Source organism: Panthera pardus, unplaced genomic scaffold, assembly GCF_024362965.1.
Source record: "Panthera pardus isolate Hobbes unplaced genomic scaffold, ASM2436296v1 HiC_scaffold_124, whole genome shotgun sequence".
Classification (NCBI taxonomy): domain Eukaryota; kingdom Metazoa; phylum Chordata; class Mammalia; order Carnivora; family Felidae; genus Panthera; species Panthera pardus.
In genome coordinates this window covers 365814-391856 of record NW_026526682.1, presented here as the reverse complement: position 1 = coordinate 391856, position 26043 = coordinate 365814, and the positions used below count along the sequence as shown (strand labels likewise).

Here is a 26043-nt window from a genome sequence, read left to right as displayed (position 1 = left end):
AACTGATGTGGTAGAGACTTGCTTTGGTATTGGCCAGGAATTCAGCATCTTTTTTCTTGAGATTGTATTTGCATACATCCACTGTCTGTTGCTATCTCAAGACAGAGAAGACAATTTTGTCATTGAAAGAGGTCAAGAGAAGGTGAGATAAAGTGGCCCCAAATGGACAGGATACTGATGAGGCATGATCCTAACAAGAACAAAAAGGGGAGCCACACAGTCTAAAGGAGAGAGTCAGAGACCAAAGTTTGTCCTTGGAAATAATTGATGGGTTTTGGCTTGCTCTATCTGCAAGAGTGATCCTCTTGTAAACAATGACACTTGCATTTTGACCTTTGCATTTTTTTTAGGTTCTCTGATATCCAGAAAGATGTCCTATCAGCAGCAGCAGCAATAGTGCAAGCAGCCCTGCCAACGACCTCTTGTGCTCCCACCTCCCAAGTGCCCAACGCCATGCCCACCGCCGAAGTGCCCAGTGCCATGCCCACCTCCAAAGTTTCCACCTCAACTCTGCCAGCAGCAGTGTCCCCCTGTGCAGCCACCACCGTGCCAGCAGAAGTGACCACCCAGAAGCAGTAAGAGCAAAAGCCATCAAGACCATCGTGCAAACAAATCACAGGTCTCCCCCATGCTCCAGCAGCACATCTTCTCTCCGAAGCCTGCCCTGGTGGCAGATGGCATTCTCTGAATCTCTACTCTGCTCTTCCTGGGCTGAGGTTTGCCATAGAAGAGACTTAATCCTGAAGTTGTTCTCTTTCCTCTTAGGGTCAGGCTCCTCTCTGAATTAGGACCACTCTCCCCCAGAGCCCCAGGAAAAGCATCAGGAACAAGTCTACCTTTCTTAAAATACAGCCTTTCTTCGATCTGTGCCTAAGACCTGGGCAAGGATTATTTTCTTTTCCTTTCTTCTTCTTTTTTTTTTTTTGGGGGGGGGGAGTGGGGGGATTTGGATAAATAAAACTTTACTTCTCCTTCCCTAATAAAGCATTGTTGATGATGGAACATAAGTGTCTTTCTTCTTTTTTTTTTTCTTATTCTGAATTTTATTAACTACATCTTGCAGCCTTTGTATAAGCCACAGAAGTTGGTGTGCCAATGAAACAAACTTAATTGCCAATCCTAATAAAATATAAAAATCAAAAAGATTATTTGGGTTGTATTTGTTACAAGCATCTAGATTGAAAATACCGTATTTTCTTTTTTTTTTTCTTTTTTTTTTTAATATATGAAATTTACTGTCAAATTGGTTTCCATACAACACCCAGTGCTCATCCCAAAAGGTGCCCTCCTCAATACCCATCACCCTCCCTCCCCTCCCTCCCCCCATCAACCCTCAGTTTGTTCTCAGTTTTTAACAGTCTCTTATGCTTTGGCTCTCTCCCACTCTAACCTCCTTTTTTTTTTTTTTTTCCTTCCCCTCCCCCATGGGTTTCTGTTACGTTTCTCAGGATCCACATAAGAGTGAAACCATATGGTATCTGTCTTTCTCTGTATGGCTTATTTCACTTAGCATCACACTCTCCAGTTCCATCCACGTTGCTACAAAAGGCCACATTTCATTTTTTCTCATTGCCACGTAGTATTCCATTGTGTATATAAACCACAATTTCTTTATCCATTCATCAGTTGATGGACATTTAGGCTCTTTCCATAATTTGGCTATTGTTGAGAGTGCTGCTCTAAACATTGGGGTACAAGTGCCCCTATGCATCAGTACTCCTGTATCCCTTGGATAAATTCCTAGCAGTGCTATTGCTGGGTCATAGGGTAGGTCTATTTTTAATTTTCTGAGGAACCTCCACACTGCTTTCCAGAGCGGCTGCACCAATTTGCATTCCCACCAACAGTGCAAGAGGGTTCCCGTTTCTCCACATCCTCTCCAGCATCTATAGTCTCCTGATTTGTTCATTTTGGCCACTCTGACTGGCATGAGGTGATATCTGAGTGTGGTTTTGATTTGTATTTCCCTGATGAGGAGCGACGTTGAACATCTTTTCATGTGCCTGTTGGCCATCCGGATGTCTTCTCTAGAAAAGTGTCTATTCATGTTTTCTGCCCATTTCTTCACTGGGTTATTTGTTTTTTGGGTGTGGAGTTTGATGAGCTCTTTATAGATTTTGGATACTAGCCCTTTGTCCGATATGTCAGTTGCAAATATCTTTTCCCATTCCGAAGTTGGTTGCCTTTTAGTTTTGTTGGTTGTTTCCTTTGCTGTGCAGAAGCTTTTTATCTTCATAAGGTCCCAGTAATTCACTTTTGCTTTTAATTCCCTTGCCTTTGGGGATGTGCCGAGTAAGAGATTGCTACGGTGAGGTCAGAGAGGTCTTTTCCTGCTTTCTCCTCTAAGGTTTTGATGGTTTCCTGTCTCACATTCAGGTCCTTTATCCATTTTGAGTTTATTTTTGTGAATGGTGTGAGAAAGTGGTCTAGTTTCAACCTTCTGCATGTTGCTGTCCAGTTCTCCCAGCACCCTTTGTTAAAGAGACTGTCTTTTTTCCATTGGATGTTCTTTCCTGCTTTGTCAAAGATGAGTTGGCCATACGTTTGTGGGTCTAGTCCTGGGGTTTCTATTCTATTCCATTGGTCTATGTGTCTGTTTTTGTGCCAATACCATGCTGTCTTGATGATCACAGCTTTGTGGTAGAGGCTAAAGTCTGGGATTGTGATGCCTCCTGCTTTGGTCTTCTTCTTCAAAATTACTTTGGCTATTCGGGGCCTTTTGTGGTTCCATATGAATTTTAGGATTGCTTGTTCTAGTTTTGAGAAGAATGCTGGTGCAATTTTGATTGGGATTGCATTGAATGTGTAGATAGCTTTGGGTAGTATTGACATTTTGACAATATTTATTCTTCCAATCCATGAGCAGGGAATGTCTTTCCATTTCTTTATATCTTCTTCAATTACCTGCATAAGCTTTCTATAGTTTTCAGCATACAGATCTTTTACATCTTTGGTTAGATTTATTCCTAGGTATTTTATGCTTCTTGGTGCAATTGTGAATGGGATCAGTTTCTTTATTTGTCTTTCTGTTGCTTCATTGTTAGTGTATAAGAATGCAACTGATTTCTGTACATTGATTTTGTATCCTGCAACTTTGCTGAATTCATGTATCAGTTCTAGCAGACTTTTGGTGGAGTCTATCGGATTTTCCATGTATAATATCATGTCATCTGCAAAAAGCGAAAGCTTGACTTCATCTTTGCCAATTTTGATGCCTTTGATTTCCTTTTGTTGTCTGATTGCTGATGCTAGAACTTCCAGCACTATGTTAAACAACAGCGGTGAGAGTGGGCATCCCTGTCGTGTTCCTGATCTCAGGGAAAAAGCTCTCAGTTTTTCCCCGTTGAGGATGATGTTAGCTGTGGGCTTTTCATAAATGGCTTTTATGATCTTTAAGTATGTTCCTTCTATCCCGACTTTCTCCAGGGTTTTTATTAAGAAAGGGTGCTGGATTTTGTCAAAGGCCTTTTCTGCATCGATTGACAGGATCATATGGTTCTTCTCTTTTTTTTTGTTAATGTGATGTATCACGTTGATCGATTTGCGAATGTTGAACCAGCCCTGCATCCCAGGAATGAATCCCACTTGATCATGGTGAATAATTCTTTTTATATGCTGTTGAATTCGATTTGCTAGTATCTTATTGAGAATTTTTGCATCCATATTCATCAGGGATATTGGCCTGTAGTTCTCTTTTTTTACTGGGTCTCTGTCTGGTTTAGGAATCAAAGTAATACTGGCTTCATAGAATGAGTCTGGAAGTTTTCCTTCCCTTTCTATTTCTTGGAATAGCTTGAGAAGGATAGGTATTATCTCTGCTTTAAACGTCTGGTAGAACTCCCCTGGGAAGGCATCTGGTCCTGGACTCTTATTTGTTGGGAGATTTTTGATAACCGATTCAATTTCTTCGCTGGTTATGGGTCTGTTCAAGCTTTCTATTTCCTCCTGATTGAGTTTTGGAAGAGTGTGGGTGTTTAGGAATTTGTCCATTTCTTCCAGGTTGTCCAATTTGTTGGCATATAATTTTTTATAGTATTCCCTGATAATTGCTTGTATCTCTGAGGGATTGGTTGTAATCATTCCATTTTCATTCATGATTTTATCTATTTGGGTCTTCTCCCTTTTCTTTTTGAGAAGCCTGGCTAGAGGTTTGTCAATTTTGTTTATTTTTTCAAAAAACCAACTCTTGGTTTCGTTGATCTGCTCTACAGTTTTTTTAGATTCTATATTGTTTATTTCTGCTCTGATCTTTATTATTTCTCTTCTTCTGCTGGGTTTAGGCTGCCTTTGCTGTTCTGCTTCTATTTCCTTTAGGTGTGCTGTTAGATTTTGTATTTGGGATTTTTCTTGTTTCTTGAGATAGGCCTGGATTGCAATGTATTTTCCTCTCAGGACTGCCTTCGCTGCGTCCCAAAGCGTTTGGAGTGTTGTATTTTCATTTTCGTTTGTTTCCATATATTTTTTAATTTCTTCTCTACTTGCCTGGTTGACCCACTCATTCGTTAGTAGGGTGTTCTTTAACCTCCATGCTTTTGGAGGTTTTCCAGACTTTTTCCTGTGGTTGATTTCAAGCTTCATAGCATTGTGGTCTGAAAGTATGCATGGTATAATTCCAATTCTTGTAAACTTATGAAGGGCTGTTTTGTGACCCAGTATATGATCTATCTTGGAGAATGTTCCATGTGCACTCGAGAAGAAAGTATATTCTGTTGCTTTGGGATGCAGAGTTCTAAATATATCTGTCAAGTCCATCTGATCCAACGTATCATTCAGGGCCCTTGTTTCTTTATTGACTGTGTGTCTAGATGATCTATCCATTTCTGTAAGTGGGGTGTTAAAGTCCCCTGCAATGACCACATTCTTATCAATAAGGTTGCTTATGTTTATGAGTAATTGTTTTATATATCTGGGGGCTCCGGTATTCAGCGCATAGACATTTATAATCGTTAGCTCTTCCTTATGGATAGACCCTGTAATTATTATATAATGCCCTTCTTCATCTCTTGTTACAGCCTTTAACTTAAAGTCTAGTTTGTCTGATATAAGTATGGCTACTCCAGCTTTCTTTTGGCTTCCAGTAGCATGATAAATAGTTCTCCATCCCCTCACTCTCAATCTAAAGGTGTCCTCAGATCTAAAATGAGTCTCTTGTAGACAGCAAATAGATGGGTCTTGTTTTTTTATCCATTCTGATACCCTATGTCTTTTGGTTGGCGCATTTAATCCATTTACATTCAGTGTTATTATAGAAAGATACGGGTTTAGAGTCATTGTGATGTCTGTATGTTTTATGCTTGTAGTGATGTCTCTGATACTTTGTCTCACAGGATCCCCCTTAGGATCTCTTGTAGGGCTGGTTTCGTGGTGACAAATTCCTTCAGTTTTTGTTTGTTTGGGAAGACCTTTATCTCTCCTTCTATTCTAAATGACAGACTTGCTGGATAAAGGATTCTCGGCTGCATATTTTTTCTGTTTAGCACACTGAAGATATCGTGCCAAGCCTTTCTGGCCTGCCAAGTTTCAAAAGAGAGATCAGTCACGAGTCTTATAGGTCTCCCTTTATATGTGAGGGCACGTTTATCCCTTGCTGCTTTCAGAATTTTCTCTTTATCCTTGTATTTTGCCAGTTTCACTATGATATGTCGTGCAGAAGATCGATTCAAGTTACGTCTGAAGGAAGTTCTCTGTGCCTCTTGGATTTCAATGCCTTTTTCCTTCCCCAGTTCAGGGAAGTTCTCAGCTATAATTTCTTCAAGTACCCCTTCAGCACCTTTCCCTCTCTCTTCCTCCTCTGGGATACCAATTATGCGTATATTATTTCTTTTTAGTGTATCACTTAGTTCTCTAATTTTTCCCTCATACTCCTGGATTTTTTTATCTCTCTTTCTCTCAGCTTCCTCTTTTTCCATAACTTTATCTTCTAGTTCACCTATTCTCTCCTCTGCCTCTTCAATCCGAGCTGTCGTCGTTTCCATTTTGTTATGCATTTCGTTTAAAGCGCTTTTCAGCTCCTCGTGACTGTTCCTTAGTCCCTTGATCTCTGTGGCAAGAGATTCTCTGCTGTCCTGTATACTGTTTTCAAGCCCAGCGATTAATTTTATGACTATTATTCTAAATTCACTTTCTGTTATATTATTTAAATCCTTTTTGATCAGTTCATTAGCTGTTGTTATTTCCTGGAGATTCTTCTGAGGGGAATTCTTCCGTTTGGTCATTTTGGATAGTCCCTGGAGTGGTGAGGATCTGCAGGGCACTTCCCCTGTGCTGTGGTGTATAACTGGAATTGGTGGGCGGGGCCGCAGTCTGACCTGATGTCTGCCCCCAGCCCACCGCTGGGGCCACAGTCAGACTGGTGTGTGCCTTCTCTTCCCCTTTCCTAGGGGCGGGATTCCCTGTGGGTTGGCGTGGCCCGTCTGGGCTACTTGCACACTGCCAGGCTTGTGGTGCTGGGATCTGGCGTATTAGCTGGGGTGGGTAGGCAAGGTGCACGGGGGCAGGAGGGGCAGGCTTAGCTCGCTTCTCCTTAGGTGATCCACTTCAGGAGGGAGTCAGATCCGCTGCCGGAGGTTTGGCTCCGCAGAAGCACAGAGTTGGGTGTTTGCGCCGAGCGAGCAAGTTCCCCGGCAGGAACTGGTTCTCTTTGGGATTTTGGCTGGGGGATGGGCGGGGGAGATGGCGCTGGCGAGCGCCTTTGTTCCCCACCAAGCTGAGGTCTGCCGTCTGGGGGCTCAGCAGCTCTCCCTCCCTTTGTCCTCCAGCCTTCCCGCTTTCTGAGCAGAGCTGTTAACTTCTGACCTCCCAGATGCTAAGTCACGCTTGCTGTCGGAACACAGTCCCTCCGGCCCCTCCGCTTTTGCCAGCCAGACTCGGGGGCTCTGCTTGGCCTGCGAGCCGCCCCTCCGCCCCGGCTCCCTCCCGCCAGTCCGTGGAGCGCGCACCGCCTCGCCGCCCTTCCTACCCTCTTCCGTGGGCCTCTCCTCTGCGCTTGGCTCTGGAGACACCATTCTGCTAATCCTCTGGTGGTTTTCTGGGTTATTTAGGCAGGTGTAGGTGGAATCTAAGTGATCAGCAGGACGCGCGGTGAGCCCAGCGTCCTCCTACGCCGCCATCTTCCCTCTCTCCAAGTGTCTTTCTTCTTTAATCTTGGTTGTTAACTGTATCAGATTAGTGGGAAATTGTTTTCATTTGGTTTTTCTGTCAGGAATTAACCACTGAATTCTAAAGGATACAGTCACAGTTAATCGTGTTTGATTTGAAACGTGTCTGTTTAGGTTGAGTAAAGAAATAAGTTTGTTTGTGTGCTTGTTTGTTTTAATTAGGCCAAATGCCAGCTCTGCTACTTACAAGTGATGTGTTCTTTCTTTGCTAGAAAATGACATCTTCAGCTCAGGGTTGTCTAAGAATCTACCCATTTGTTCGGTCATCCAAAATATGTACTTTCACAGGAAAACATATTAAATACATGTACCCATAAAGTGTGTACTTTATGCCTGGCTTCCTGCTGTGCAAGGGGTATACAGTGGTGGGCAAAATACCAACACTTTGTCTTTGTGGAGCTTAAATGATGTGGGAAGGAAAAGTTAATGAACAAATGAATATAAATCAGTGTATCATATCAGGTAGTAATAAATGTGCTTGAGAATAGTTATTAAGTGGATTTGGAGGACAAAGAACAATGGGCAAGGGAGGTGGGGTCTGCTAGTCTCAGAGCCCTGAGTGAAATAAGTGAGCCATGGGAATAGGAGGAGTAGGTCCATCCAAGCAGAGGGAAGAGTAAGGAAGATGTGTGGTCATAGGACATCAACGTGGCCAGTGGCTGCATTAGAACGAGTGGGAGGGAGCATGGACGAAATGAAGATAGTGAGAGAGTCACAGGCCAGATCACGCAGGGGCTTGTTGAACTCGGTAAACATTTGGGACTTTGTTCAAGTATTATGGGAATAGTACGCACTAAATTTTATGCCTACGAAATTCTCCTCTATCATATACCATTGCTTGTGCTACATAAGCTTGCTTATGTAGCATATCCTAAGAGAATAAATTATGCTTGCAACATTTTGCCTTGAAAAGGTATTGGGTTATTTATTTGTTGGTTTGTTTATAAAGCTTATTCATAAAGTTTATTATTTATTTTCAGAGAGAGAGAGAGAGAGAGAGAGAGAGAGAGAGAGAACCCCAAGCAGGCTCCATGCTCACCACGGAGCCTGAGCGGAGCTTGATCTCATGACCATGAGATCATGGCCTGAGCTGATATCAAGAGTTGGATGCTTCACCGACTGAGCCACCGAGGCATCCCAATATTTGGTTATTAAAAGGTTTGGATAAAAAGATTTAAATATCAAAGAGTTAAGTTTTAAAGTTCATTGGCAAACATGGAAGTTTCTTTCTAACTGCTAACAGGTAAGACGTTTGTCAATTGTCCCACCTTGAAAGGAAATTTAACCAGTTCATCTTCAGTATTAAATCTATGGTTTCTCATGGCTCACAGAGCTGTTCCTGCTGAGGACCATATGGCCAGGGGATGCTGGAGTGTAGAGGTACATGAGTCTACGTGAAATGCTCCAAGTTGTGGGGTTTTGAAGGTAGATGAGACCACCACCGGACGCTGATAGTTACTTTGTATTGTTGAGGCTCACATCTAACTTTCTTTTAATCACCGCATCAAATGGGATAATGTGTGTCATGTGTCCGGCATAGTTCCTGCACACGGGACTTTCAACCAGGAGCAGTTCCCATTTTATAATCAATGTCAGTGTTAGAGCAAGCACCTAGTTAGGCTTTACCAGGATGCATGCCGTCCAGCAAAGCAGGAGTCAGAGCCTGTTATCAGGAACCTCAGCAGCCTGTCCTGGCAGCACCCCACATACAAGGACACCAGAAACCGGGCCAAATCAGACAGGCCTGCGACAAAGGAGGCCAGAGACCCTGACATAAGGGAGGAAAGGCTTGAAAACTTGCCCCCCTCCCCCAAATCTCCCCCCCCAGGTAGTGAGCAGCCCATCCCCTAGTTAACTACTGTCAAACTCTGGGGTGCACAGGTCTCCCTTGACCTGCCCACTCTCCCATCTCTGGAGTGCACCTTCTCTCCCAGAAGCTCTTCACTTGCACCGCTCAGCTCAACCACTGTCTGTGAATTCTTTTCAGGGATGAGACTAAGACCCTCCGGTGACATACCCAGGGACAGGCCTCAGGGCCTGGAAGTCTCCCCAGTCTACCCGGCAGCATCAGCCTATGACCTGAGTGAGGACGATAGGGAGTCAGTGTTAACACAGGGAACAGGGTTTCTCACATTTCTACCCCTAACCCCTCACTCCCATGCCCCCCAGGACCTGCTCTCAACATCCATACCGTGGGTTGCCCACGCTCTGCCACCTCGACACTGCTGTTCTGAGCTCTGCTGCCGTGGGGTCCCCCACAGATTCTTTCTCAAGTCAGAGAAGCAGTGGGGGAAGATGGAAGGGTTCCTGTAAGTACAGAGATCCTCTCGCCTCATTTTTTCCAACGTACTCTTCTGAATCTCACAATCAGGTGCAAAAAAAAACCTTGATTTTATTTTTTTTAATTTGAAGTATAGTTGACACACAATGTTACATAGGTTTTCAGGTATACAACATAGTGATGAGAGAAGGGATTTCCTTCCAAGCCCACAGGACTGTGTATAAACTCTGTTCAAACCGCAATCCTGACTTAAGACCACTAGGCTGGCTTCGTGCACGTGCTTGGTTCATGCATAGCCTCAGGGTAAACCATCTTGTCCTTGAGATATGAATCAATGCCCCTGTTTCCTGGGGAACTCGGGATTTCTGCCCATGTGCTAATCTATATCTTTTCCCCTTTTACAAGATGTAAGAAAGTATATAACCCTGCAAAAGTGTTCGCTCCTCAAATCACTTTCTTCCCTATGAAGGTTGTGTTTCCTGGGCAGCTGTACAAACTCGGGCTCAAATAAAACTCTTTCTTACTTGAGGAGATTCTAAAAGGTTTGTTCAATTTGCATTGATACCGGAGACTCAACAACTCCTCTACCTGTTATGCTCAGCTCACAAGTGTGGTTGTGGTCTGTCACCACGCATGTGGCCCCACTGCAGCGGCTAGCCACCAGTGTGGTTGTGGTCTGTCACCACGCGTCCAGCCCCACTGCAGTGCCATCCACTAGACTCCCTTGGCTGTGCTTTTCCTCCCTGTGACTTACTCATTCCAGAACTGGAAGAACGGGACCACCCTGCTCCCCTCACCCACTTTTCCCTTCCCCCTAGTGCCCTCCCCTCTGTCAACCACCAGTTGTCTGTCTTTTGGGGTCTGTTTTTTGCTTTGTTTGCTCACTTGATTTGTTTTTGAGAGTCCACACAAGGTTGAAATCTGTGTTTCTTTGGGTTCTCCCCTGAAATCAGTACCTTGAGTTGTCTGACTTTCCAGTGTTTTTGTTCTTTTGTTAATTTTTTAATGTTTATTTATGTATTTTGAGACAGAGAGAAAGCCAGTGGGGAAGGGAGAGAGAGAATCCCAAGCAGGCTCTGCCCTGTCAGCACAGAGCCAGATGCAGGGCTCAGTCTCTCAGACCATGACATCATGACCTGAGTGGAAACCAAGAGTCAGAGGCTTAACCTACTGAGCCGTCACCCAGGCACCCCAATGTGTGTCGATAAGTATAAATGAAAACCTCTCCTGGAAAACATGTGGGAAAATTGTACAGTTAAAGGGAAAGGATGTAACAATTAACATTCCTACTTATTTCCAACTGATGCATTTGCTTTCTAGCATTGACCATGGTTACTCAGATTGTTTTAACAACACTCCTTCACCTAGGTGCAGAGTTGATCAAAGCCCTCCTGAAAGCTACTGGAGGGTGTGAGAACAGCTTTGTGGGTACATTGTAGTCTTTGGGAGATCCCACTCCCCCATCTCTTCCGTTTATTCCCTCCTATTCCTTTTCTTTATTTTCTGCTTTATCGCACTGCCTGGGACTTCCAGTATGATGTTAATACAAGTGGCCAAAGAGGAAAACTTTGCCTTGTTCCTGATCCCAGGGGGGAAGCAGTCCGATTTTCACCTTTAAAACATGATGTTAGCTGTATTTCAAAGATGACTTTTATCAAGTTGAGAAAGTTACCTTTGATTCCTAGTTTGTTGAGAATGCTTTTTAATTTACAAATGGATGTTGACTTTCACCAGATGTCTCTTTCTCCTTATATCGTGGTGATTTTGTGTTTTTGTTCTTTAGTTTACTCCTATGATGAGCTCCATGGATTGGTTTGTAAATGTCAAGCCAGCCTTTGGCCACCGGGATGGATCCCACTGAGGCATGCTGTATTACACTTTTACACATCGGTGATTTTCACTTGCTAATATTTGTTGAGAAATTTTGCATCTTTGTTCAGGAGAGATATTGGCCAGTTTTTCCCTGTAATGTCTTTGTTTTTGTTATGAGGACAGTACTGGCTTTGTAAGAATGAGTTGGAGGGTATGCTCTCCTTTTCTTTTCTTCCAAAGATGTTGTGTAGAATTGATTTATTTTTCTAAATGTGTGGTAAAATCTGACAATGAACCTGTCTGTGCCTGGACTGCCATTGTTGCAAGGGTTTTAGCTGTTTTAGCTACATATTCAATTTCTTTGGTTGACATAGTGTAACTCAGGTTATCTATGTCTTCTTGGACAAGGTTAGATGATTTATTTCATTCGGTGAACTGGTCCATTCATTTACGTTATTGCACTTATGGGCATGGATTTATTTGTATTACTACCTAATTATCTTTCAAAAGCCTGTGGGGTCTGCACTGAGGGGAAGTGCTACAGATTAAATGTTTGTGTCTCCTCCCCCCCCCCCCACACACACACCCCAAATTCAGATATTGGAATCCAAACCCTCAATGTGATGGTATTAGGAAGGGGGCCTTAGGTGAGTGATTAGGTCATGAATGAGATCAGTGCCCTTGTACAACAGACCCTGGAGAGTCCCCTCACCCCTTCCACCATGGGAGGACACAGAGAGAAGACAGCAGTCTAGCGGCACTAGGAAGTGGCCTCCCACCAGACACCAACTCTGCCGGCACCTGGATCTTGGACGTCCCCACCTCCAGAACTGTGAGAACTAAATATTTGCTGTTCAAGCCACTCTGTCTGTGGTATTTTTGTCACAGCAACCTTCGATGACTAAGGCAGGAAGTATGTTTGAGTAATGTCTGAGAATGAGCATGGAGATATGACCAGTTTGCTAGGCTCTAAGAGGCAAATTTTCTATTGGCTCTACACAAAACTGAATGACAAAGGGGGCCAACCAGTTCTGTAATGTGGAAGGCTCTAAGGAAGGGGACAAGGATGAGGTGATACTATCCTCAGCCAGGAGGAAAAATCTTTTGGACCAGTTAGCGACTTGCCCACATTTTTCAGCGGCTACCGTGAACTGAAACTCTCAGATGGGGTACATCTACAAGTGAGTCGTAAAGAGCGTGTAGGACAAACCACTGTGGGAATTACAGGAGAAGTTCACTGTGGTTGGGAAATGACTGCCCGGTACAGGCCAGTCTTGTGATGCTCTGCCTTTGTTGAAGGGACAACAAGGTCCCATAAAGGGCACCCTGCCATTCCACCGCCGTCCTTTTTTTTTTTTTTTTTTTTTTAATTTCTTATGATATTTGACCTATGTCGCATATCAGGTGAGTCTGATTTCCTGAAGGTCGTGCCTGTTTTGGAGGATTACAGTGGGAAAACAAACAAACAAACAACTGTTGTTACCCACTGATATATGCTTGATTTCTTTACTTCAACGTGGGGCAGAAGTTGCCAGCATGGAGGTGCTGTTAATGGCATTCTTATTTTAGCATTTTCGGGGACTACATTCAAATGTATATGGAAAACACCTACGGGGCAATGTTGAATTGAGAGAAACTGAGGAAGGGGAATTCTCTGCTGGCTGTGTCTATGCTAACAGGAGAATCTCCCGCTGCAGTTGCAAGGGTTCTGGATGTATGTGTAGGCCTCTTGAAGGCAGAATCCCAGCCTGGCAATTATCCCTCTGAACCACAGGCGGGTATACCATCATTTTGTTCCTTATGATGATGAGCCTGTTTAGGAATTGCTTGTGTGGGCTTAGCCAGGATTGCAGCAACTTGGTCTTTCCTTCTCAACGTGGCAGTGTGTCCATTCACCCTTTTTTTTTTTTTTTTTTTTTTTTTTTTTTTTGATGCTAAAGGACAGAGGCACTTCTCTCTCTGGAAAGAGGCATGTGAAATGATCGACCTCGGCAGAGAAGCCCACGGAGGTGCCAATACCAGGATAAGGGGAAGAGCGGGGAAGTAGAGAAAAGGACCGATTCGGTGGCAGGAGTTCAGAGCACGTGCTTGGTGAGGGAGAGATCGTGTTGAAGCGCATTAGCACCGTGGATTATTAGGTAAGCAAAGGAATCCCACGTAAACGTTGTCACACGGTGCCTTCAGGTTCCTGGGCACCTAGGAAAGAAGTCCTACTAGCGGCAGCAATGCAAACAGCCCTGCCAGCCACCGGCCGTGAGTCCACCTGACTGCCCTGAGCCTTGCTCACCAGTGAAGCGCCTAGGACCACGTCTATTAGCACAGCGCCCTAGGCCACACCCACCACCAGAGTGTCCTGCGCTGTGCCTGTTGGGGAACATCAGCAAAAAGCCGTGACTGCCGCTTGACCCGGGCTTTCGGAGGCTCCTCACCCCATCCCCTGTCCCGGGAACCGGGTCCTGCCTTCCTTTCCTGCCCCCAAAGGCTGCTCGGAGGACTCAGCCTTGAGATGCCACGCGGTGTTGAGAACACCCGCCCGGAAGCCGGTCAAGGCCTCCCTGCAGGTGAACTTTCAGGGGCTGGGACCATCCATCCCTCTTGCTGCGGCTGCACACAAGCCTCTTATGCAAGTCCCTTTTACTTGTTCTAAGGGCCACCTACCAACCGGAGTGGCCTGCCTGTCCCTTAGATCGTTCCCTGCCCTCCCAGGAAGGGCCGCTTCCAGGTTACACCGCAGAGGGTCCTGTAGGGTTACCCACCACCAACGTGCCCACCAACCAAGTGTTCCCCTCAGCCATGCAGCAGTGTCCTGCCGTGTGGCCACCTCAACCCTGCCAGCTCGGCTGCCCACCTGGGTCGCGGCGCCTGGGTTCTTTGGGGAGCCTTCCTCGGACTCAGCGCTGTCTTCTCTTCTCCAAATGCCCCTGGGGGAACAACCGGCTTTTCCTTCAGCTTCAGCTTGCTCTGCCTGGGAGGACACGGGGCATGAGAGAGGCTGGATGATTGCAGCTTTTCTCCTGCTTTTTGGAGTCGGCTTCTCTTTCCTGGAGGCGGCGAGCACGTAGCATCCCTAGTGCGCTGGCTTCTTAGAGCCCGGAAACCCAGAGCAGCGGGATCTAGCTCAGCTCTGTCCTGTGGCCACGGGTGTCTTGTCTCCCTGTGCTGTGCACACCCTGGGCCCTACTCCCATCCCCAGGCTGCCATGTTTCATTAATAAAACACATTTCTGTGGGACACAGATCCTCGCTTCTGCTTCTTTGTAGTCTCTTTGTCGGTTATATCCAATCACAATACAGTTAGTCTCCTCCTCTCCCCTTCTCCCACTCTCAAGTGCTCTTTAAATTCAAAATTTCATCCTCAAGGTGAGCTGGATTGAGTGTGACAAGACGCTTTCTGCTGTTGGAATCTATTCTGCTGTGTTACTTAGTCCCTCTGAGATTGAGCTTTGTCGTCCCTCAAATCGGGAAAAAAACAAAACCAAACAACCCAAACACCTTTCTTTCACGGAGTTTTAGAAATCTACCAAATTGTAAGAAAAATTACATAGTGGTCGAAATGATGCAATGTTTAATATTTAGAAATTGTTTATCATCTTATCACTTGGGAAACATTAGTACATCTATTTATTTTGGTATATGTGTATCCATGGACATCTATCTATCCAAAGGAAATAAACCCATTATTTCTAAGAGATAGGTGTTCTCCTATGTTCCTTGTAGCATTCATTATTCACGAGAGCCGAGGTACAGAAACAAGCTGACTATGGCAGAGGACTGGGTAAAGAAAATGTATATGTAATCCAATACTATTCCAGCTTTAAAGAGGAGGAAATCCTGCACTCTGTGACAACATGGATGAGACTTATTTTTGCTGCAATGCTAAGCGAAGTAAGCTAATAGAGAAAGATAAATACTGCATGATATCACTAACATGTGGAATTAAAAAAAAAAAGACTTTTTTATACCCATGGTAACAGAAAGTAGAAGAGTGGTTGCAAGGGCCTGGGGAGTGGGGGAATAGGTAAAAGCGTCTGGTAAAAGAGACGCTGGTAAAAGAGAGTCTGGTAAAAGCGTCCAACATTTCAGTTATAAGGTTGAGTAAAGCCTAAGGATCTAGTGTGTAACATGGTGACTCTAGCTGAAACACTATATTGTATCATTGGAATTTGATAAGAGAGTAAGCAAAAATTAAATATGTGAGGGGAGAGATGTGTTAATTAACTTGATTGGGAGAATCCTTTCACAATGTACATGTGTATCAAACCCTCAAGGTCTTGCAGCTGGACTGGGAATTAAATTGAGAAGAGTCAAATAATTAGGGGAAAAAAAGAAGCCACAGTTTTCTTACAGGAGCACAGAGGCCCAGGAAGGAAATTGAGACCCAAACAAATGACTGATGCAGGCAGTTTTTATACCTTTTAGACAAAGAGACAATAAATCTGTGAGGCATTGACAGGACAAAGAAAACTTAATGTTGGGAGCTTCAATTCATTAAGGGATTCTAAACAGATTTTGGGCCGGGGTGGTAGATTAGTAAAAAAGTAACAAGGGTTGTTATACAGCCTCCTCTGCCCTAAATTTCCCACCTCTGGTGATAAGGGTGTCTCCTTGTCTCCTGCTACAGGGAGGGTACCTTTCTCATGGGGGATGTATTCCTTCTCTCAGGGGGGAGGGTCTGAATGTCCTTCCTACATAGGCTCTCTCTAAAGTGACTTTTAGTTAAAATAATCAGTATGCCCAAGAGGCACATTTTGGGGTGGTCTTCCCTTGGCCCCTACAGTTTATAGACAGAATTTATTTTTATATCATTGTCCACTTGTATATCATGATGAATTCACTTATTAATTCTAATTTATTTCATTGTAGATTATTTTGGATGTTCTACATGCCCCATTAGGTGATCTGTGAATAACAATGCTTTTATCAGTTCCTTTCCAGTCCTTATGTCTTTTCTTCTTGATGCTTGTTTGTTTGACTATTTATTTTGCCTATTTGCACTGGCCAGAATTTCTAGTCAATGTTGAAGAAGTTGTGATATTGGGTATTTCTGCCTCATTCTTAAGCTCAGAGGGAAAATGTTTGTCATGTCACAATTGCATAGGGTTTACTAAACAGACCTTCTTCATCAGGTTAAATGTTATTCCTTCTATCCCTAGTTTCCTAAGAGGTTTATAAAAATCATTCATGATGTTCAATTTTGTCAAATGTCTTTCTGAATCCACTGAGGTGATAAGATGATTTTTTTTTTGCTTTTATTCTGTTAATGTGATGAATTATATTGATTGATATTTAAACATTGAACCAAACTCACATTCTTGAAAGAACCCAATTTGGTTATATTATTCTTTTTATATATTCTTGGATATTACTTGCTAATATTTGCTTAAATTTTTTTCCTCTATCTTTTCTAATTTTTATTTCTTATAATGTCCTCATCAGTTTTGAATTTATTGTGGAGTATTTTCAGTTTTTTTTCTATTTCCTGTAAAGTAATTAAAGTGAGATTGATATTATTTCTTAAATGTCTGAAAGAATTTTCTTTTGAAGTTATCTGACCCTGGTAGTTTATTTTAATTTAATTAGAGTTTTAATTTCTTAAAAGCTATATAACTATAAGAATTTTATATTTCTTATTGATCACTTTTAGTAAGTTGTTACGTTATAAGCATTTATTGATTTTCTCTACATTTTAAGTTTTTTAAGTTCATTTATTTTGAGAAAGACAGAGAGAGTCAGAGAGAGAGAGAGAGAGAGAGAGAGAGAGCAGGTGAAGGGCAGAGAGAGAAAAGAGAGAGAATCCCAAGTAGGCTCTGCACTGTCAGTACAGAGCCTGATGTGGGGCTCGAACTCATGAACTATGAGATCATCACCCGAGCTGAAACCAAGAGTTGGACATTTAACGGACTGAGCCACCCAGCTGTCCCTGATTTTCTACACATTTCAAATTTATGTAATATAATTCCTTATAACAGGCTTGGCAAACTTTGTATAAAGGAGCAGCTAGAAAATATTTTATGTGTTGAGTCAATCTGGTCTCTGTTGCAACTATTCAACAAAGCAGCCATAGACCAGATATAAATGACTGGGTGTGGCTGTCTTCCAATAGAATTTTACTTACAAAAATAATTTTTTAAGTTTTAGAAAACAGGTAGTAGGCTAGATTCGGCCAATAGACTGTACAATATCTGTCTGTTTTCCTTTTCATTTCCAACAGTAGCAATGTGTGCTTTCTTCTGTTTTTGCTGATTAGTTTTCATAGAAGTCTATCAATTAGGCAAGCCTTTTCAAAGAACTGATTTGTATCTTTGTTAATTTTCTCTGTTCTTTCTACTTTGGTGGGGTTTACCTTGCTGCTTGCTCCTTTACTAGCTTCAGAACATGCTGTACAAGCTTAGGTTATTGATTTTCCTGCCTTTTCTGTCTAAATTATGCATTTATGGCTATAATTAGCTGTATCTCATAAATTTTGATGTATTTTAACTTTGCTATTATTCAGCTATGGCTAAAAAAAATAAATTCCACTGTGATTCCTTCTTTGACTCAAGGGTTCTTCAGAAGTGTATTGCTGTACTTCCAAGCAACTGAGGATTTTTTAGTTATATATGTATTTTTAAATTTGCAGCTTTATTCTAAGTGGTTATATAATATTCTGAATGATTCAAACTTTAGCATTTTGAAACTGGGTTTATACCAGGCATGTGGTCATTAAAAAAAAGAGTTCTACATGCATTAATTTTTTTTTAATGTTTATTTATTTTTGAGGGAGAGAGTGAGAGAGAGAGAGAGGGAGGAAGGGAGGGAGGGAGGAGCAGAGAGAGAGGAAGACAGAATCCGAAGCAGGCTCCAGCCTCTGAGCTGTCAGCACAGAGCTCGACGCAGGGCTCAAACTCACTAACTGTAAGATCATGACTGAGCCACCCAGGTGCTCCTACATGCATTTTAAAAGAATGTGTCTTCTTTAAGTGTGTGTGTGTGTGTGTGTGTGTGTGTGTGTGTGTTTGTGTGTGATATTCTTAACCTGTCAATTAGGTCATGTGCTAATTACGTGTTTCAAATCCTTTCCATCTTTACTGACTTTAGCCTATTTATCCTATCAGTTTTTGCAAAAGATGTTAAGGTTCTCCCACTATGATTGTGGATTTGTCTATTTCTTCTTTTATTCCTGTCAATTATCATTTAAATATTTTAAGTTATGTAATATGGTTCATGCAAATTTAGAATTGTTATATTTCCTGAGATTGACCTTTTCTTATTTTTGAAATATCCTTTTTTATTGTCTGAGGTAAGCAGTTTTTATGTCTAGAAAACGGCATGCCTCTTTTGCTAGGCTGTTAGTATGGAGACTGAGTCCATTGACTAAGGAGTTGAGGTGAATTAGGGATTTGTTATTGTTATGGTTATGTCTGCACACAGATTTCAAATTCTTCTAGTCTTACCTTGTGCTTAGGATGGTGGCTGGCATGCTGGAGGGTTTTCTTAATTTTTCTACTCAACGCTCAGCTTTGGGTCTTCCTGGTACATCTAGGCCACAAAGTTGGTATCTTTCTTAGCTCTCATCTTCTCTAGTGAAGACAACTACTCCTGTTGCTTGGTGGGGCACAAGGGCATTGTCTACTGTCTTGCTTCATCCTCAGTCTCAGGTAGACCTCCAGCACCTGTGTCTTGAGTATAGGGCTTTCTCAGTGATCATGTACCTCCCTCCTGTGGCAGCCAAACTCTTCCTGGTATTGATGGTAGCTCTTATGTGAGAAAGAATTTCTGCCCTCATCTAGTGTACTGATAGTATCTCTAATAATGGTGATGATAATAATGACAAAGACGATGATACTCCAAATGATATTGGTATAGGAATTTGGGACCAAGACTTTTCCTCAGTCTCCCTTAGGAGTAGAGGACTTTTTCCTTCTACTTTTTCCCCAGCCTTGATTGTCTTTCTGTGTGCAATGAGGGCAACAGAACTTGCCGTGCCTTTCTAGCAGCTTAAGGCTCTTGTTTCCCATGGAGGAGAAGAGTTTTAGTGGGGCTTCGTGCCTTTACAGTCATGGCTGCTCCCCTCCCTTAAGTCAGCACCACTGAGGGAGGCATTTTCTTCTCCATCCACTTCCCTGTTGCCAGCATTTCTCACGAGAACACAGTGGACAAATGAGAAGGATGTTCAAGTGGGTGCAAAGTCCCCTGTTTCTGTGACACTTAGGGCCTCCAGAGTGTCATGTGGCCCATGCTCAGGCTTGGGCAATTTGGTAGGCACTTTTACTGAGTTCTTCTTGTTCAGTGTATGGCCTCTAATATCCTTCTCAGAGGTCTGACTCAGAAAGGGCCTCAGAAAGGGCCAGCTTTCTGCACCCTCAGTGAAAGTGAAACTTCTCTCTCCCTCTGATATCCCTTTATATCTTCTCTCTTGCCTCCTTTTTGATTGTTTTTATTATTCCCCCCTTCTCAATTTTTTTTAGGATTTTTAAAATAATTATTTTAAAAAATGCTCTAGAAATTATAACAAACATCCTTGGCTTATAATCTAATAAGCATTAGTGCTTATACTCTTTCTCAGAAAACACTGTGAAACTTAGAATGCTATACTTTTGTTAATTTAACCCCAGGCTCTTGAGTTATTGTTGTCATGCAATTTAATATAAATTTTAAACCTCACACATCATTATTATTAGCATACTGTGAATATTGATTTACATTTATCCACATCTAGATCCCATTGCTCTGTATTTCTCACTCTCTGCTAGGAAGAGTTTCTCCTCACATTTGTATTTGGGCCCAATCTGGAGGGGCTGTTGTGATGGAGAAGTTTATTTTTGGCTTCTATTAGCTTACTGAGTGGCTATTCATGAATCCACCATGGGCATCCCCCTCCCCAATCCCCATTAGCCAAGGAGGAGGTGTTGGTGAACTGCAGGTTTCAGGCACCAACTTGACTAGGCCGCTGTATCAGCCACCTGTAGGCTCTTCGCTGGAGCTGCACTACAGCTGCTCTTGTGGTTGACTCAGTGCCCCAGGAAAGGTTCATAGATCCTGGAGGACCAGGTACGCGTTTTGGTCTGAGGGGTTTGGGCACTAAACTTGAACATCAGCGTCTTCACTGTCACGCACAGCATCCACTTTTGGGAGGTGTGTCCCGATCCAGCTTTAAGAGAATGATTCACAAGTTCTAAATGGGAGTCAGGCCTTCTTTTAAGAAATTATATTTTGGGTGTGTTATAGGATACAAGGAGTAATTTTCTATTAGGGAAAGTCCCTCAGCATGTCCTAGAGTCTATGCTTCAATGATTATGGACTCAATTGTGATGCTATGGTTTGCGGATTCCTGTTCTTCAGCTTTTAAACATGGCAGCTTTAATCCTGGCATTCATGACCAATACTGATTTCACATAAAACCCTCTACTTCCTGGCATTGGATGGGTGTCAGGTACTTGCTTTTCTGAGTGGGAGCTTAGATGGTTTAGTGTTTCTTCCCTGCCTAGACTTCACCTGGAGAGCAAGGGGGATGGGTGCTCCTTCCTCGCACAGTTCTGCTCATATTTCTTCTCCCTTTGGAAAACTACATTCTAGAAAAGATTTTTGATGATTTCACTAGATCAAGTAAATTCCAGTAGGGTCACTTCTGAGTTTGAGGAAAGAAAAATAGATTACATCATTTATGAATTAATTCACTAAACCTTTACTATATGCCAGACTATATTCTAGATCATGCGGATATATCAGTTAAAGATGAAGAAGTTCTTAGCTCTGTCCTTTTAGAGAGTACATTTGGTGGTGGTGGTACAGTGTCTTTGTGTTTGACTGCTGGGGTATATAAAGAGAAAACAGATATTCAACAGGCAGGTAATATTAAACATGAAACCCCCACCTTTGAGGGACTTATAACCTAAGTTTGGAAAGAGAAAGCATACACCAGTCTTGCAGGCATTAGACCTCTTTGCTGTACTATACCTGTTCCTCTCATAAATCCATACTCAGTCCTGTATGCGTCTATGTGTGAATGTAAAATATCATCTTACACTTTTCTTAGGTTTTGTGTAGGTTGGACCTTGTTTTATTCCTGGAGTTTAGGAATCATCCAGGACATGAGGTATGCACAGGGTGTCCTGAGGTTCAGTGATGGGGGTAGCCCTCATTTTGCACTTGTTTTTTTAAGCTTATTTATTTTGAGAAAGAGAGAGAAAGAACATGAGCAGGGGAGGGGCAGAGAGAGACAGAGAGGGAGAATCCCAAGCAGTCTCCATGCTGTCAGTGTGGAGCCCGACGTGGGGCTCAAAGTCATGAACCATGAGATCATGACCTGAGCAGAAATCAAGAGTCTGATGCTGAACTGATTGAGTCACCCAGGTGCCCCCTCCCTTTTGCACTTTCTTAAATAAGCTAAGGATCCTCAACTATCCACAGCAAAAATGGAACAGCCTTGGTGACTGAAGGCATAAGGAGGAAAAGCAGCCATGGTGAATTCTGGGCCAGAATAAGAGAGAAAAACTGCAGTGGTCTTTTGGTGGTGGGTAAGTTTCTCAGGAGGCAGAAATTACGTTATTCTGGAAGGACCTGAGGATATATTAGGGAGGTTTCCCAAACTTTCCTGAGTTCCATATCACTTTTCTTATTTTTGCATATTGCCAGCATTATTGCATACTTAAATAGTTTTCATTAAAACTGCCTTCAAATCAATACACTTTAAAAACTTACAGTAATTCAGTTGTACTATATATTACATGACAAGTTTTAAATTTAACTTAAGAATTTTTCAAATTTAGGGGCACTTGGGTGACTCAGTTGTTGAGTGCCCAACTTTGGCTCAGGTCATGATCTCTCGGCTCGTGGGTTGGAGCCCTGCGTTGGGCTGTGTGCTGACAGCTCAGAGCCTGGAGCTGCTTCGGATTGTGTTTCTGTCTCTCTCTCTCTGCCCTTTCCTGCTCATGCTCTCTCTCTGTCTCTCTCTGTAAAAAAAAAAAAAAAAATCAATATTTTAAAAAATTTAAAGAATTTTTCAAATTTAGATTGAGATAGATAAGCATTAAAATGTAAAAATTGTTTGCCATGTAGGCTCATCTTCTGTAATAAGTCACACTATTGCAACTGTTGGGAAATACTGCTACAGGAATTAATGCTTATAAATGGAGCATTGCCTTCCATGGACAGATTCTTCCCTTTCCAAAAACTTCCATCCTCTTCTTTGATTCTTCTTTATAAGGTAACTCTCCCAGCATGGAGTAGAAATGAAAGTCTGGGAAGTGTACATTTCACGTGAGCACAGGAAGAGAGATGCATTGGTTCTTGTTATTCTTCCCAGGTGAAATGCAGGCTGAGGCCATGGGAAGAGGGTCAGGGGTAGTAGGACCTATTGGAGCTACAGGGATGAAACAGACCTGTTGGGGGTCCTGGCTCCCCCCACCCACGCTGCACCAAGAGCACCGTACCAGGTAGCCCACACTGTCATCAGCCTTGGCCTTTCCGGTAGTCTGTAGTTGTTGAAGGTCTTCTTAAAAAGAACATACTCGGGGGGGCGCCTGGGTGGCTCAGTCGGTTAAGCGTAGGACTTCAGCTCAGGTCAGATCTTGCGGTCCGTGAGTTCGAGCCCCGCGTTGGGCTCTGGGCTGATGGCTCAGAGCCTGGAGCCTGCTTCCGATTCTGTGTCTCCCTCTCTCTCTGCCCCTCCCCCGTTCATGCTCTGTCTCTCTCTGTCTCTCTCTGTCTCAAAAATAAATAAACGTTAAAAAAAAAAAAAAAAAAAAACCATACTCGGGGCGCCTGGGTGGCTCAGTCGGTTAAGTGGCCGACTTCGGCTCAGGTCATGATCTCACAGACTGTGAGTTGGAGCCCCGCATCCGGCTCTGTGCTGACCGCTCAGAGCCTGGAGCCTGTTTCAGATTCTGTGTCTCCCTCTTTCTGACCCTCCCTCGTTCATGCTCTCTCTCTGTTTCAAAAATAAATAAACGTTAAAAAAATTAAAAAAAAAAAGAACATACTCATGCTTCTATAAGTAGTTATTCAATATTAAAAAAATCTCTATAGTAAGTATAAATAGTGAAATTATTAAAGTTACTAAAAAGAAACTGTCATTAGTAGCCATTCTAGAGAAGAGTAAGGATGGAGCAAGCTGAGGAGTGGGGGTACCAATCTGCAGGAAGTCCTGGGGAGAGATGGTCTTCCTAGGAAAAGATTGGAGACAAAATCACTAAAAGAGCATGAAAAATAAGCTACATCTGATGTCTCATTGCAAGCAAGGAGACCCGGGAGGCTGTGTCAGAGAAAGGTTCCATGTGATCTCACCCTACAGCCATACTGCCAAGAGTATATGAAAAAGTAGGGCAAGAAATAGGTGATAATAAGTCTCCTTGAAGAGTATGAACACTAGGAACAACACTGAGTGTCACAAAAATTGGTGACAATAATTTAGCAATAGTTAATGGCCAAATGTTCTCTATTGAATGGTAGTTAATAATAACAACTGACTCATGAGTAACCTGACATAAATCTTCCTTGAACTTATTCCTGGTTTCCTTGCCAACTACACTGTCATTATTTAAATACGTAAATTAATTAAAATAGCAAGTATATTAGTACTTTAACAGCTGACTAAAAAGGTTATTTAAACATTTGATTTTTCAGAGATGGGATATCAGGCCAAAATGTTTATCTTTCAAATGTCGAAGAAATCAAAGGAGGTCATTTGGGATTAATTCGACAGGAAGAAGTAGTGAGTAATAGGATGGGAGAATCATGAGGACAACTTACTCATGGTGCCAGCCCTGGGTTGGGGCTTAGAGACCTGAAAGGCAGAAGGTCTTGGGATTCTGGCAAATCCCAAATAGCCACAGTGGTGAAGCTTTACTAAAACTACACTGTGAAGCTCAGAGCATATCTGTGTCCTATCTAGCGGAATGCAGTATTTGAAAATATGGTACTGGTAGTCACTGTTGGGGGTGTTCATATGTCTCTAATTGTAAACAAAGTTGAAGGAGAATATTTACACATAAACTCATTAGTGATCATTAACATGATCACTGAGACTAAAGGGGAGCAGCCTGAGGAGGAATGGGCTACAAGTATGACTTGGGCAGCTATCTAGGGTGGACCAGGTATCCAATTATATAGGCAATGAGATCTAAAAACAGTGGCCAGGCTTACGACACAGATAACCTGAGGGGATGTTGAAGGAGTGCTAACACCCTTCATTCAAGCACTCCACTGACTTCCAGTCAGAGAACTCTGCAATCTCCAAACTGAGATAAAGCCCTGAATGTTTCTGGTAAGGCAGGGCCCTAGTTAAAAAGAGTTCAGGTGAATTGCATTCGAATGGTGCACTATGCGAACCTGCCCAGGCTTGGGCTGTTCTGTTCTAGACTAGGGCTCTCTGCAAGATGGCCACTATCTCAGCCCCCCAGCAACTTTGGGGAATCTGGAGAGTCTGATTCGTGGGATGCAGGGGGAGGGTCATCTCTTGCTTTAGGTACTTCAAAGTGTTTGATTTAATCTGGAAGTCCAAACTGTGTTGGCCTGTTTAACATCATTCGGTCGATGGAAATGGCAGATGGTGATAGGTTATTTTTGTCTGTTGTTTTTTTTTTTTTTTTTCATTTTTGGATAATTGCATTAAAGTTCACAGGAGAAAATAAATTGATAGGAAATTAAGACTCTTTCCTTTCTCATGGTCATTTAAAGAGTATGTAGAAATGTGATTTCAAAAAGTTGGGACAGTTCTTGTACCAAGGAGACACATGGAGTTGACATTGTCCTCTTTTAGGACAGCTCCTCTCATTTCAGTAGACCCTTCTCTCACCTGTGCTCAAGGGCAACTCTTAAAGAAAAGCTGCACCAGTTGCAGAGGAAGAGACAACAGTCCCAAACCAAGAGATGGTCATCAAGGGATACTCCTACAGGCAGAGAAGCCCAAGTTCATGCAATTATCCCTTTGATTTTCAAGGGTCTGCTTTAATTTCTTAACACCTTCTTTATGATGGTCTAGATTCCACACTCTTCTCCTGAGGCATAGCAGTCCTGGAGAGCCACCTGCTCTATTCCCCTCAAGATTCCTGAACTATGACCACTTCCAAGTGCCCACCTGTGCTGTGCCAGCAGAAAGGCCTTTCTGTGCAGAAACCTTCATCATGACAGAAAAAAAGGCCCACCCACGATCACTTTCAGTCCCCAGACACATTCAGGACTATAAAACAAGAACAAATATTTTATGCTGATAAAATATTTGTTCTGAGTCCTACTATCATATATATATATATATATATATATATATATATATGTATATATATATATATATGGTAAATACATATTTTATAATTAAAAATATATTATATGTAAATAATATATATATATAAACAAAATATATATATAAATATATGCTGATAAAATATTTGTCTGAGTTCTACTATCATATATATATATGGTAAAATATATATTTTATAATTAAAAATATTATATATATAATATATATGTAAATAAAAATATATATATATATAAATTTTATCCTTGCCAATTTTCATATCTGCTCTACCTGGAACAAAGTGTGACAGAGAAGTGGCTTCTTTTATGTAGGGGTCATACTGTTTCTCTCTGACCAAGAACCACCTTTGATTCCAAGCTTTCTAAATTCTCAGATAGAAGAGCAAGATCAAACCTTACTGTGTACCTTCTGTCTACCATATAGGCAGGATTTCTGTGCCCTGAGTAATATACCTTCCTGGCAGGATAATAAATAAAGACCATGCCTTATGGTCAAATGTAAATTCATTTTCTCTCTATATCTCTCTTTTTTAAAATTTGCTTTTGGTAACTTTTGCTGATC

General features: G+C 42.3%; 2 long non-coding RNA genes across 2 annotated transcripts; both read left to right on the top strand.

Moving 5' to 3' along the window:
- The first annotated feature begins 181 nt into the window (after nt 1–181).
- Nucleotides 182–876, top strand: LOC128776411 (uncharacterized). Its single transcript, XR_008421458.1, has 2 exons — nt 182–619; nt 766–876. It is a non-coding gene; the product is annotated as an uncharacterized LOC128776411 (long non-coding RNA).
- A 7282-nt stretch (nt 877–8158) lies between these two features.
- Nucleotides 8159–14487, top strand: LOC128776410 (uncharacterized). The gene is made up of 2 exons (XR_008421457.1): nt 8159–8400; nt 13191–14487. It is a non-coding gene; the product is annotated as an uncharacterized LOC128776410 (long non-coding RNA).
- Nucleotides 14488–26043: the final 11556 nt, after the last annotated feature.